The sequence below is a fragment of the Meriones unguiculatus genome, chromosome 6 (genome assembly GCF_030254825.1).
Source record: "Meriones unguiculatus strain TT.TT164.6M chromosome 6, Bangor_MerUng_6.1, whole genome shotgun sequence".
Taxonomy (NCBI): Eukaryota; Metazoa; Chordata; class Mammalia; order Rodentia; family Muridae; genus Meriones; species Meriones unguiculatus.
Window position 1 is genome coordinate 24,737,567 of NC_083354.1, and position 12,087 is coordinate 24,749,653.

The 12,087-nt window shown below is 46.3% G+C and overlaps 1 protein-coding gene across 4 annotated transcripts in view; it reads right to left on the reverse strand.

The window, feature by feature from the left end:
- The window catches only part of Aagab (alpha and gamma adaptin binding protein), a 36,758-nt gene that overhangs the window by 24,062 nt on the left and 609 nt on the right, over window positions 1-12,087 (reverse strand). The window lies entirely within an intron of this gene.

A 12,087-nucleotide genomic window follows, 5' to 3' on the forward strand; every position in this document is an offset into this window, starting at 1 on the left:
TGATAAATGGCTCCAATTCTATTTATATCCATTCTTGTTCGGTCTTTGAAAACCACCAAATCCTTATTTGACAGACACCTCTGGCAAATTTAAAAACATATCAAAACAAATTAAATGTCTTCTGTTATACCAAAATCTTTCGAAAATTTCTGTGCTGTGCAGGAAGAAAACCTTCACTGCAGAAGATGAATCAGCATTGAGAGAACACACAGAGTTGTGGCCATGGAGACTCAGAAAGCCAGGGCCCTTCAGCACACAACATTTAGAACTGGAAGAGGTGACCAAAACTATTCTCACCCAAGACGCCATCTCTACACCTTCTCCTCACTCAGAGGTGGCTGAACGTAGTCTATGGGCCAAGTGTGTGTAGCTGGGCACGCCTGTGCACACACAGAGGCGGGAGGACAACAGCGGGGTCCTGCTCTACTGGTCTCCACCCTATCCCTTTGAGGCAGGGTCTCTCAGCAAAGCTTGAGCTATGCTGGTGTCCAGGAAGCCTCTGGGATTCTCCTGGGGTTATGAGTGCACCTGCAACAACACCTAACACCATGCCTCACGGGAGGACACGCTCGGCGGCGGGTGCTGGTCCATGAACTCCTTGTACTTGCACAGCAAGAGCTGTACACACAGAGCCATCTCTCCAGCCCTTGTCTTGAAATTTCTGCCCACACCAGGCAGTGGTGGCACACGCCTTAATCCCAGCACTTGAGAGGCAGAGGCAGGCGGGTATCGTGAGTTCAAGGCCAGCCTAGTCTATAGAGTCTAGGACAGCTACACAGAGAAACTCTGTCTCAAAACAGAAAAAAAAACAAAAACAAAAAAAAAAAAAACAAAAGAAAACTAAGAAATGTTTACCAAATCTGTCACTACTCTTAAAGGAATAGATCTATACCCACATCTGAAACTGGTCCTTTCTCTCTTTAAGAAACTGGTAATTCTGTTTCACTTCTATTCTTAGTGATAACCCTTCATTTGGTGTTAACTCCATAGCGAGCAGCTACAATGTTCCTCATGGTACACCATGACAGCCCAGGTGGCATGCAGCAGGGGCACAGAGGAGGAATTATAATCAAAGACGCTGTTTTCACAGCAATTTCTCACAGAGAAAACAAACAAGCAAGCAAACAAAACAACCCTCCTAGAGCAGAGTCCACTCACGGTCCAAGTCAGTGCTCTGAGCTGAGAGTACCCATGTTTCTCAGAGCTTCGTATTACCCAGCCAACACAAATTCCATCATGTCAGCAGCGCTCACGCAGGAAACAACCCAAGCGGGGAGACACTGCAGAACCCAGAAACAGGCCTGGAAAGGGCAGGCAGAGCCAACACAAAATGAATCCTCATTCTCGGCTGATTTAAAATAATGAACTGTGTTTTAAAGGAGAAGAAATACACAGCAATGTTGCTAAGAAGCAAAGAAGAAATCACAGGGACCAAGTCCCCCTGCTTGCTGCTATTTCCCAAGTTCTATACTTAAAAGCTGGAATCAAACTGGGGTTACGCTTTTTCCGAATCAGTGTCCTCAATGAAAACACAGACAATCGATTAAATTCCGAGTACACGCTAACTGCGACCGTGAACATCCGGACCCACCAAGGGGCCGCGCGTACCGAGGAGCACCGGCTGGCGCTCTTCAGGTGTGCCAAGTGCGTGCCACACAGACCGTATCTTAACAAAGCCTTTCAAGGTCAGCAAAAACAAATGGGTTCTTTCTTTCTCTTCTTTGCTAAACTCACATGGGAACAGAACCAAAAACCACGAAGAAGAATCTTTCTTTCTGGTGTTTTAGTGGCTGCCTGGGTTCTGCTCTGTTTTGTTCTTTGAACTGCCTCAAACAAGTGGCTAGCCCACTGTCCTTAGCGGCACTTCTGTATTTAGCATGTGCCATCTAATCAGCTCGTCCCGCAAGGCTGGTCAGAGGCTCATATCGGTGCCAAGTAGGAACTGGGGAGCATGGGTGAAGACTGCCCTACTACAGTTCCTGCCATCAACACAGTATAGCAAAAGGAGGCCACGTGTGGGGCGGGGCCTAGAGTGGAAGCCAGGCTAGCAGCACCCTCTCCTGCTTTCTCGGTGTTGACGCTGCGACCCAGGCACGGAGCTGCACCACTCTGGAGGATAACCACAAGCCGTACCACAGCCTTGGACAAAGATCCACTGTCCCCTCAGGAGCAAACAGGGACAGCAGCACCGTGCTTGTGTCTACACAGCCTGAAACACTCCCTGCTCCGCCCTCCATTAACCTGACCGTGGATGTCCTCAACTCTGCCGCGTGCAATAAGCTCCCGGAGCAGCTTCGCCCTTCAGCTCTCATCCAGGGGCTGGTGGCCACCTGGGGGAGCTGTAACACATAGCTTTCAAAGAGACAAACACTAGGTAATTGACGGCCAGGTCTGTTATTACACACTTGATCCACAGCTTAAAATAGCTCCTTTGTGGTATCTTTATGCAATCAGCTGCCACGTCACTCCAGGTCTAGTCAGAAGTGCAAGCACAAACAGCATTCTCTATTTCCAGCCGTTCTTCAGGAGAGAGGGAGGCTCCAGCCACCCTCAACCCCACTTAGCATCTCGCCTGGGAAGCTCACTTCCCCCACAGCCCCACAGGTGCTGAAGAGATTAGATGTGACTCAGGCTGTGTCCTGGTGGGCAGCGGAGCGACCAGCATCTCTGTCATCCTCTAGCCGGCTTTGTGCCCTCTAGGAGAGCACACCAACTTGGCAAGCAATCAAAGGAGAAGGATGGTGGTAAGGAGGGTTTCAGAATTGGAAGAGGCCAGTCTCTGGCACAGATTAGGAAGCAGACTGACGTTCAAGGTGCATTCTCCAAACACCACACATATCATTTGCACATGCACAGGAACACACCTGGCCTCTTTATAATAGACACTTTCAGCCCAAAACAACAAAACAAATACTTTCCGATGACAACCCGGTGCCACTGTGCCTGGAATTACCCACGTCTCCTTTAGCAGTATAATAAGAACACTTAATACCAACAGATTTAATGGCCAAATCATAGTTTCCATAGCTCGAGGAAAGTGACACTTGCCACTGCAAATCAGGACAATCCTTCCAGAAACCAGCATTGTTCTGAGAATGCAGCATTTTCTTGAACTTCTAATCCCCCTGCCTCCACCTCCCTAGTGCTGGGACTTGGGGGCATGGCATGCATCTAGTACATGAGGGATGGAACCCAGGGCCTAGTATAAGCTAGAGAGGTACCTGCCAAATAAAGCACACCAGTCTTCATTCTTTTGCAAACCGAAACTGCCTTCCTAGCAGGCATCAGTATCTCCTGGTCCAGATACAAGAGTCTCTTACAGCCTCCTTGCTCCTGCTGACCCGAGGTTCCTCTTCCAGCCCTCGGCACAGCCAGTACCAAGCAGAGGAGGTCCTGGAAACTGAGCCAGCACAGCTCTGCATCTGAGTGCCTGCCAGAGCCTGCCAGAGCGTCCTGTGTCAGACCACCTCAAATAGAGACAGAAGTCCAGTCCTGTGTGGCTTCAAGAGTGAAATGTGCAAGAGGAGGCAGGGACTGAACACAGAGGGGACCTGAGATAAATGTTCATTCCCACGGGAATAAAGGGATGGCTCAGAGGTGAAAGGGACTGGATGCTGTTTGAGAGGCCCTGAGTTCAAGTCCCAGCACCCACACGGTGCTCACAAGCTTCTGTAACTGCAGCTCCAGGAGATCTGATGCTCTCTTTTGGTCTCCAGTGTCACCAGGCACGAATGCAGTACACAGATATATAGACAGGCAGAACACCATACACATAAAAATAAAATTTAATTTAAAAAAATGCTCATTCCCCAAATCCCAACCCAGCTTTCTCTGAGCCCCCACACTCCTCACTGTGGTTAGAGTCACATTCAGCTCTTATGAAGTGTCTCCTTCAGGCTGCTCTGGGGCTGCTTTCTTTTCCAGCCTTACCACCTTGTAAAATATGACATCTTGAAATTTTCTTTTCCATTGTTGAGGCAGAAGAGAAAGCAATTAGGAAAATTACAGGAAGCAGCAGAGTCTGACGTCAGTTGAACAGGAAGACAGCCATTATGAAAGAAGAGAACCCAGGGAGAAAAGGCCAGGGCGGAAGCATGAGACCCAGGGTTTCCACCAGCCAGTGGGGAAAATGGCTTTATAAATGTCAATGTGCCTCTGTTGCTGCAACTGGCACAATCTCTAAGAAAACGTCTTCTAGGGTGGCATGCTGTCAGACACAGCAAAAGAGAAAACCACACACACCACGAGAGCATGATGCCATGTGAAAAGGACCCTAGCTGTTGAAACCATAATGCTAGGGCTGCGGCATCACACTGATGAATGTCAGCAAATTCCTATCTGGGATTCCCTGAGCCCCCCTGCAGCCTCCTGGCACAGCACGGGTAACCTTTGTTTAGGGCCCAGGACAGGTGGCTCTGGAGAGCAGTGTGACAATGCTGAGGGAGGCTGAGCTGCTAACACACCACTGCGGAACAGCAGGGGGTCCCTTTGCTTCTAGCACTCAGTGCCACTGCGACCTCTCTTCTTTCCGGCCACTCTAACCCCATACCTCTCAGGCCTTTTATATCACAGTGGAAAGTTTTAAAACTTGAAGCGGAGCAAATCTAACCCACTCCTCCCCCTTTCCTTTCAGTTTACTTTCTCCCAACAGTCATCTGGAATTGGTCACCAAGGCCTCATCTTAAAATAATTGGGCATGTGTGCGTGCACATGGTCTCTGCTTGCCTTTAGAAGTCCTCACAGTGCAATGGCACAAACACGCAAGAATATAAAGAGGCTGGTGGGAAGCGGGGGAGAATGTGGCAGCATGTTTTAGGAGAACCAAGCAGGCTCCATCAGCCTTTACAGTCACACGCCATGTGCAAAGGCTACATTTCCCCAGCCTGGGGGTTTCACTCACAGACAACTCCTCAGATTTTCAAGAGAGAGGAACCGTCTCTGAATGCCCTCCCTTTAGAAAACTTTATTTATGTGTATATGCATGTGCCTGCTCATCTGTCTGTGCAACACAGTACTCAGCGTCCTTGGAGGCCACGAAGTGTCGGATCCACTGAAACTGGAGCTACAGGCCACTGTGAACTGCCTGATGGCGTGTGCTGGGAACCAAACCGAGGAAGTCAGCAAGGGCAGCCGGAGCAAGAGCAAGAACCCCTTCTCCTGCCCCCTCACTTTCATACATTCAAAACTAGTTCCAATTCATCCAAAGCAGGGGTTCTCCTTGAGGACACGATCTTGTGCCCCACAGACTTGTGTGGACACTTGGAGCCTTTCCTTGTTTTGGCTGTCATAGTCAGGAAATGGCACTGGCATCTATTAAACAGAGGCCAACAATGCCTGCTCAATAGCACAGCTCAAAGCAACAGAGCTGCCCAGACCAGAATGGCAACCGAGTGGATGCTAAGAGTCCTCGGCTTGGAGGAAAGAAGCCCTGAAGGAGTGAAGTAGTGAAGTAGCTCTGTTCCTCAACAAAATCAAGATCCTACAAGACAGAGTTGGTGGCAAAACTGAAGCCAGGCAACACCCCGCAGGACCCTCACTCTAAGTATGTCTGCCAAATCTACTGCGCCTTCTTAGAATACCACTCAGAAAAGTATTTGGGAAGTAATTCTAGATGCCTGAAGATAACCTCTGAATATTGTTAGTAGGAAGACTAGATAAAACCCTTTGCACGAGATAATGCTCTCATTCTGCTGCAGCGTAGGCAGAACCGGGACAAACACATTACGTGTTTACAGTGGTCGGCCCAGGTAAAGACAATCATTTGTGGAATAAAGTTAACTTACCTAACACCAGACAACTTCACGGCCGTGGGCAGACTTCCCCCATGCAATCCCCAGCAGAACTCAGACAGGGCCACAGCCCTGCCATGCCGGCCTCTCTGCGCTGCAGATGACCCAGTGACTGCACGCCTACCTCTCCTGGACAGAGAGATGCTGCCGGCAGCCTCGGCCGGCAGCTCAGAATCAGCAGTCAGGTCTGTGTGGAGTACTAGCCCCGAGCTGGGTATTTGTTTCTGAACTTTGTAAAGCATTGTAAAGGCTCTTTGAATTTCACAGCTGCCCCGGGCTGCCGAAACCTTGCTCCCCAGGTAAACTATCTGCAGAGATCTATTAGAGGCACCTGGGCGCTGGCTCCGACATAAATACAATATCATGTCCAGGCTGTCATTCTTGGCCAGGAAAGTTCCCAACAACATTCAGACTTTGACCTTATAAAATGATTTATATCAGGTTTGCTTAGTCACTGAATGCTGCTATTGCTGAGAGGACTATATAGGGCGAAAGGCACTGAGCTGTTACAAATCACGTGACCACTGCGCACTGTCTAGAATGTTTTTACCTTCTGCTGCACAAAAGCCAGCAGTTATAGACACACCAGAAATGGAAGTCTCAGTCTAGACATGCCTGAACCTTCCAGGACACAACACTGCACCGTGTCACAAACTGTCCTGTACAACGTGGCCAATGCAGAACACAAGTATTTGTCTCCTCTACACCGCCTCCCCACTTACTCTAAAGATAACCCTTGTAATTAGTTCTCTCCAACAGTATGTATGTATGTACACGTACACACACATACACACACACACACACACACACACACAAAACAGGTGAGTGCCAAGCTTCCCACGGGTAAGGAAGCAAGCAGCAAGCTCCTACAGACGCGTTTTCATTTACTATTTAACTCATTCAACACATTTCTCACCAAAGGTTCCAGAGATCGCACACCAGGAGTGTAAACTTATTCTAAGAACTGTCAAAGTTCTCGCTTTTGTGGGAAATTTTCTCCACTTCTCCTGTCTCCATTTTGACAATGTGCAGTTCTGGTTGCCAAAATGTTAAATCATGTTTTGCAAGAACAGAAAAATGGATTAATTCTCAGCTCCTCAACTTTTATGAATGAGTGACTTCAGAGAAACTCAGCCTCACAAGGCTTTAGGCACACACCAGAGCCAGATGCAGTGGCGCACCTTTAATCCCAGCACTCGGGAGCAGAGACAGGCGGATCTCTGTGAGTTCCAGCCTGGTCTACAGAGCAAGTCCAGGATGGTCAGGGATACACAGAGAAACCCTGTCTCAAAAAATCAAGATAGACAGATAGATAGATAAATAGATAGACAGGCAGACAGATAGACAGATAGATGATTTAAAAAGCCACACATCAGAACACAGCATGCTCTTGCTTGTGAGGCCCTTCAGTCTGAGGATAATGGCTTATCTCTAAGTTTCACTCCTTAAGCTAATGACAACATCTCTTCTGTTGAGACAGGGTTTCTCTATGTAGCGTTGGCTGTCTTCTCTCTTGTAATAAACATACAATCTCAAGTCCTAACATTAGCTGGAAACGTAAGTGTACTGAGTACCATAATGAAAAACAAACCAGTTTCTGCCCCCTAATTTCCAGTGGCTACCACTGTTCTTAGTTGCTGTGCTGACAGCTTGGGTGCTTGTGGCAGAGCTTGCTGGCCTCATCTCTTTTTGTCTGCTGAAGAAAACAAAGACTTGGAAACATTACTGAACCAAGCGCAGCTCTGAAGCAGACCAAAGGCTCCATGCAGATTATCTCCAGAGGCCGTAGGAAAACCACAAGGTATGACTCAAGCCCCTCCTGTTGTCACCAAACAAGTATTCCACTCCTGAAACAGAAACATCCTTTTCTAGCTTGGAGTCTGGTGGATGGAGAAACGCTCCTGACCTTGCCGAGGAGTCTCGTTTTGCCAAGAAGCAACGTCATAAATACTTGTTGTAAGAATATCCAAGGCCAGGTCTATACATCAAAGAACTGAGCTGTTGGTGCCACTGCTTTATAAGCCTGAGGACCAGAGAGCAAAGGCTTCTAAATTCTAAACACAGAAGGTTAAGCTGTCCCGGGGGATGTAACTCAGTGGTAGAGGACGTCTGTAAAATGCACAAAACCTAAGGTTCAATTTCCTGCACCACCAAGGGACTGGGGTGGGGATGAGGTCGGACACACAGATACGGACACACACACACACCACACAAATGTCCTAGTCAACACATTAGGTATCTGTTGAAATCTCAAAATAAGGCTTGCTCCGCTAAAGAAAGAAAGAAAGGAAGGAATAGTCAATGTAGGTTAAGAGCAATGGAGTCGCTGGGTGTGGTGTACGCCTTTAATGCCGGCACTCGGGAGGCAGAGGCGGGCAGGTCCTGACTTCGAGAATAGCCTAGTCTGGACAGTGAGTTCCAGGCCGGACAGGGTTACATATCGAGACCTTGTTCTAAAAAAGTAAACAGAGTCAAGTTAAGAAGCGCTATATTACCAAGCATAAAAGGAAGGAATTAGTGTTATACAAAATCCTCAATCTAGACGGGATGTCATATTAATTGATCAATGAGTTCATATGAACAGTTATGTGATCTGTTCATATTACTCCTATACAGTAAGACTGCTGAACAGATAATGTCTCTGCTTTAAATTTAATTAATTGAGAAAACAAAATTTAGAAATTGTTAAAGACTTAAAGCATAAATGGCCTTTTAATGTATGTTTAATATACTGCACATACTTCCTATGTTAAATAATGCTCTATTTTAATGTGATATACATTCTCTAGGCAGATTCTTCCCCTTTCCATTCATAATTACGTCTCTAACCATCCCAGACAGTAATGAAAGCATATTTAAAACTAATTTTAGGTATTAATCCCAAGGCAGCCACCTTAAATAGTACTGCTTACTGTGGAGTGACAAAACATTTCAGCTCTACCTTCCTCTGGGCTAAGACGTGACCATGAGGACATACAGCTGTAGGTACTACCTGAGCACTTTGGGCAAACCAAACTTGGTATTTCCATGCCAGATTCTTCATCATAAAATGGGAAGAACAACCTATCCTATTGCGATGATGACTAAAGTAAATGACACTTTTTAAAAACACCGTTGAGCTACCTGGAAAGAGGGCTCAACAGTTATGAATGCTTCCTGCTCTTCCAGAGGACTTGAATTCAATTCCCAGCACCCAGCTTCTGGATGTCTCAGGACCACGCACCCGTGTGCACAAATAAATCTATTAAAAACACACCTGGGAAGATACACATGAACTACTATTAGAAGATCTCTAAATTTCTGTGTGGCACTAATTGAAAGCATTTTGCTCCAGATGTTCTGGAATCTTGTCCAGATGTAGAATTGAGGTGGACTACAGTTGCTGGGCTGGCATCAAATATTTTAAAACCTAACTGCTCTCCAGGGATTGGTTCTAAGTTTCTTCTGGAGGATTACGATGTCAGCTCTAAACATTTTAGTTTTCCCAGGTAGAGCACATTGTCGCTACATTCCTCCTGAGGCGGGAATAGTATCTTAACATAAATTTAATGTCAGTAGCTGCAACACACTAGCTCTATGATTAATAAACATTTATCAAAAGACATCATTCCAGAATAAAAGTATTATACTCACAAAACATACTCCAGGCAGAAAGGGCTCTGGCCTGAAGCACAGACTCTGTGCTTGTGCCAGACTGTGCACAAGCTCCCCAGTGCACTGAGCTTTTAACTGTCCATAGAAGGCAAGGGTGCCTGCAGACAGGCCCGACGACCTGAGGTCCACCTCAGGGACGCACGTGGTGGGAGGAGCGAGCCAACTCCCATAGTTGCCCTCTGACCCTCACAAATACATAAATGAAACCAAAACTGCATTAAGACAAGAAGGCCTCCTTTAGCTCTGTACGTAAGTAACCGGAGTACTGCAAATAGGTCGGAGTGACAAGGTTTTGACAGAGTCCATACAAGCACTTTATCTAAGCTCAACGCCTACTATTCTTAAAGGGAGTGTCTAGCAAACTCAAATGCAGCGAAACAGGTCAGATATGGGAAGACTGATGGCAGAACAGGAGTCCCTTCCAGACCAAGGAAGCCTTCCCCTCAAAGCACATCACTTCAACCTCAAACCTATGTCCCACCCAGAGCAAGTCATTCATCTCGCAGTCTCCACCCTTCATCCCCACACTAAATTCACCCCTGATGTACCTCAGTCTTTAATGACAGTGAAACAGTGAACACCATGACATACTTCATTCTAATGCCATCTTTTATGTGTCACTTATTCAAATACTCTGCTGTTCGGCTTGTCCCTTCCTAACTAGTGGGGCATTCGTGTGTGGAACCTAGTTTTAACAAGGGCTGGAGCTACCTAAGACGCTTTGCATACAAAAAACAAACGGACCACTTCACAGAACTTTACCCACAATAATGTTAAAGGTCTCTCTATAAAAGAACAAAGGAAGGATGTCACCATCTGCCAGCTACTGGTGATCAGCAACTTTAAGGCACTGACCACATGTCAGTTCTGATCACTGAAATACATGACAGGCCAAGCATGGTGCTGCCTGCTTTGTGGGCCAACACTTGGACTGAAAGTTCAGAGCTAGCCTAAGAGACATGGCACCTTGCTGGATGGTGAGAAGGAGACAGGACACCACCAGAATTGATAATATTCCTGAGCCTACCTTTGAAAGAACATTCATCTATCACTAACAGGAATCTAAATGCATATAAATCTTGTAGAAAATCAGATATATAGACTCACAAACACCTGAAGAAAATTCTGTTATAGTCACTATATGGATGTACAACAGAAAAAAAATTTCGACTTAATGTTAAAAAAAAAAAATCAGGCTAAGGGATCAGGATTGTAGAGCAGTCAATTAGCATGTACAAGGTACTGGGATCCATCACCACCACACACATACCAGGCAAAGAACTACATATGAAGTAGACTTGTATAACGACAATAAATGCAATATAGACAAAGTACATAGGGGGCTGGGGGAGGCTGGAAAGAGCAGCAGCAAAATGTCAGCTAACATTTTTCCTTCATATACTAAAGTTGACTTCCATTTTACTTCGAGTCACTTGTTATAACATGAAAGAATATAAGAGGCAAAGGTGGGAGACCCCGAGGGAGGGAAGGAGCAGAGCTTAGACGGAAGGGAACGGCAGAGGGTTGGTTACCCTCTACTAAGTGCTGTAATTAAGCTTTTACCCTAGCAAGGAACTTCCTAACTTCACATGAGCAAAATACACAGTATCTGTGCTGAAAGGACAGCTTGCCTAATTTTGTCAACAGGTGTAAAAAATACAAACTGCATAATACTTTACAAGTTATGACACACTTGAAATCCAACATCAACTATCACTCCAAGCACCTGTTTCTGTGTCCCCTTTAAGGATCAGCAAAACCTGAGTTAAACAGATGGTATGTTTTTATATAATGCCCATCACTTATCCAATGGTTACCACAGGCTGGCCTCTGGTGAAACATAATCCTCATCCCACCGAGAGGAACACGAAGGGCAGAGGTGAAGTGACTTGCCCAGTCACACAGCAAATCAATACCACACATTTAAAACAGAAGTTGTGAGTTCCGTGACTCAACTTCACAGCATCCCTGACAGAAGTGGCTGGTGAGCTGGCTCCTTAAGCTTCCCACCTCACTGGTCTTTCTGGTCTCCATGGGGCCTGGGGTGTATCTCAGTGCTAGAGTGTCCTGCTTAGCATGCACAGGGCAGTCGGAATTAAAAAGAGAAAACACACACAACAAAGAAAAAACACTTGACTTTTCTAGCTATGCTTAGAGAAGCAAAGGCATTGGGTGCAGTAAGACCCCAAACTCATTTTGCTGGAGAACCTGCACCTCAAGAGAAAATCAAGGCATTTAGTGAGGAGACACCCAACAAATGTCTCACTCTCTCTTATACACACACACATTTATGCTCACAGTTCACACCTCAAAGGGAGCAAGAATTTATTCTGGAGCCAAATCTGAGTGATCATGAACAGGAGACAGGAATTGGGGTTGTCTCAAATCCAATGTTCCAACATGGTGACTATTTCATGTTTTCATAGTAACAACAACAAAAGCCACATATCAGGGAACATCACGTAGGTGGGGACAGTAAATCGGGGAAGCCCCTGCGGCAGGCCTCAGATACCATCAAATGGTACTCTTCGCCTTTGGGCTGGTGGAAGCCAGGAGTCTGTTTGCTTATACACAAGGATATTAGGGCAGACACGGAGGGGGCAACAAATGAATATGAAGAAGACTAAAGCCAGCCCAAAAGAAC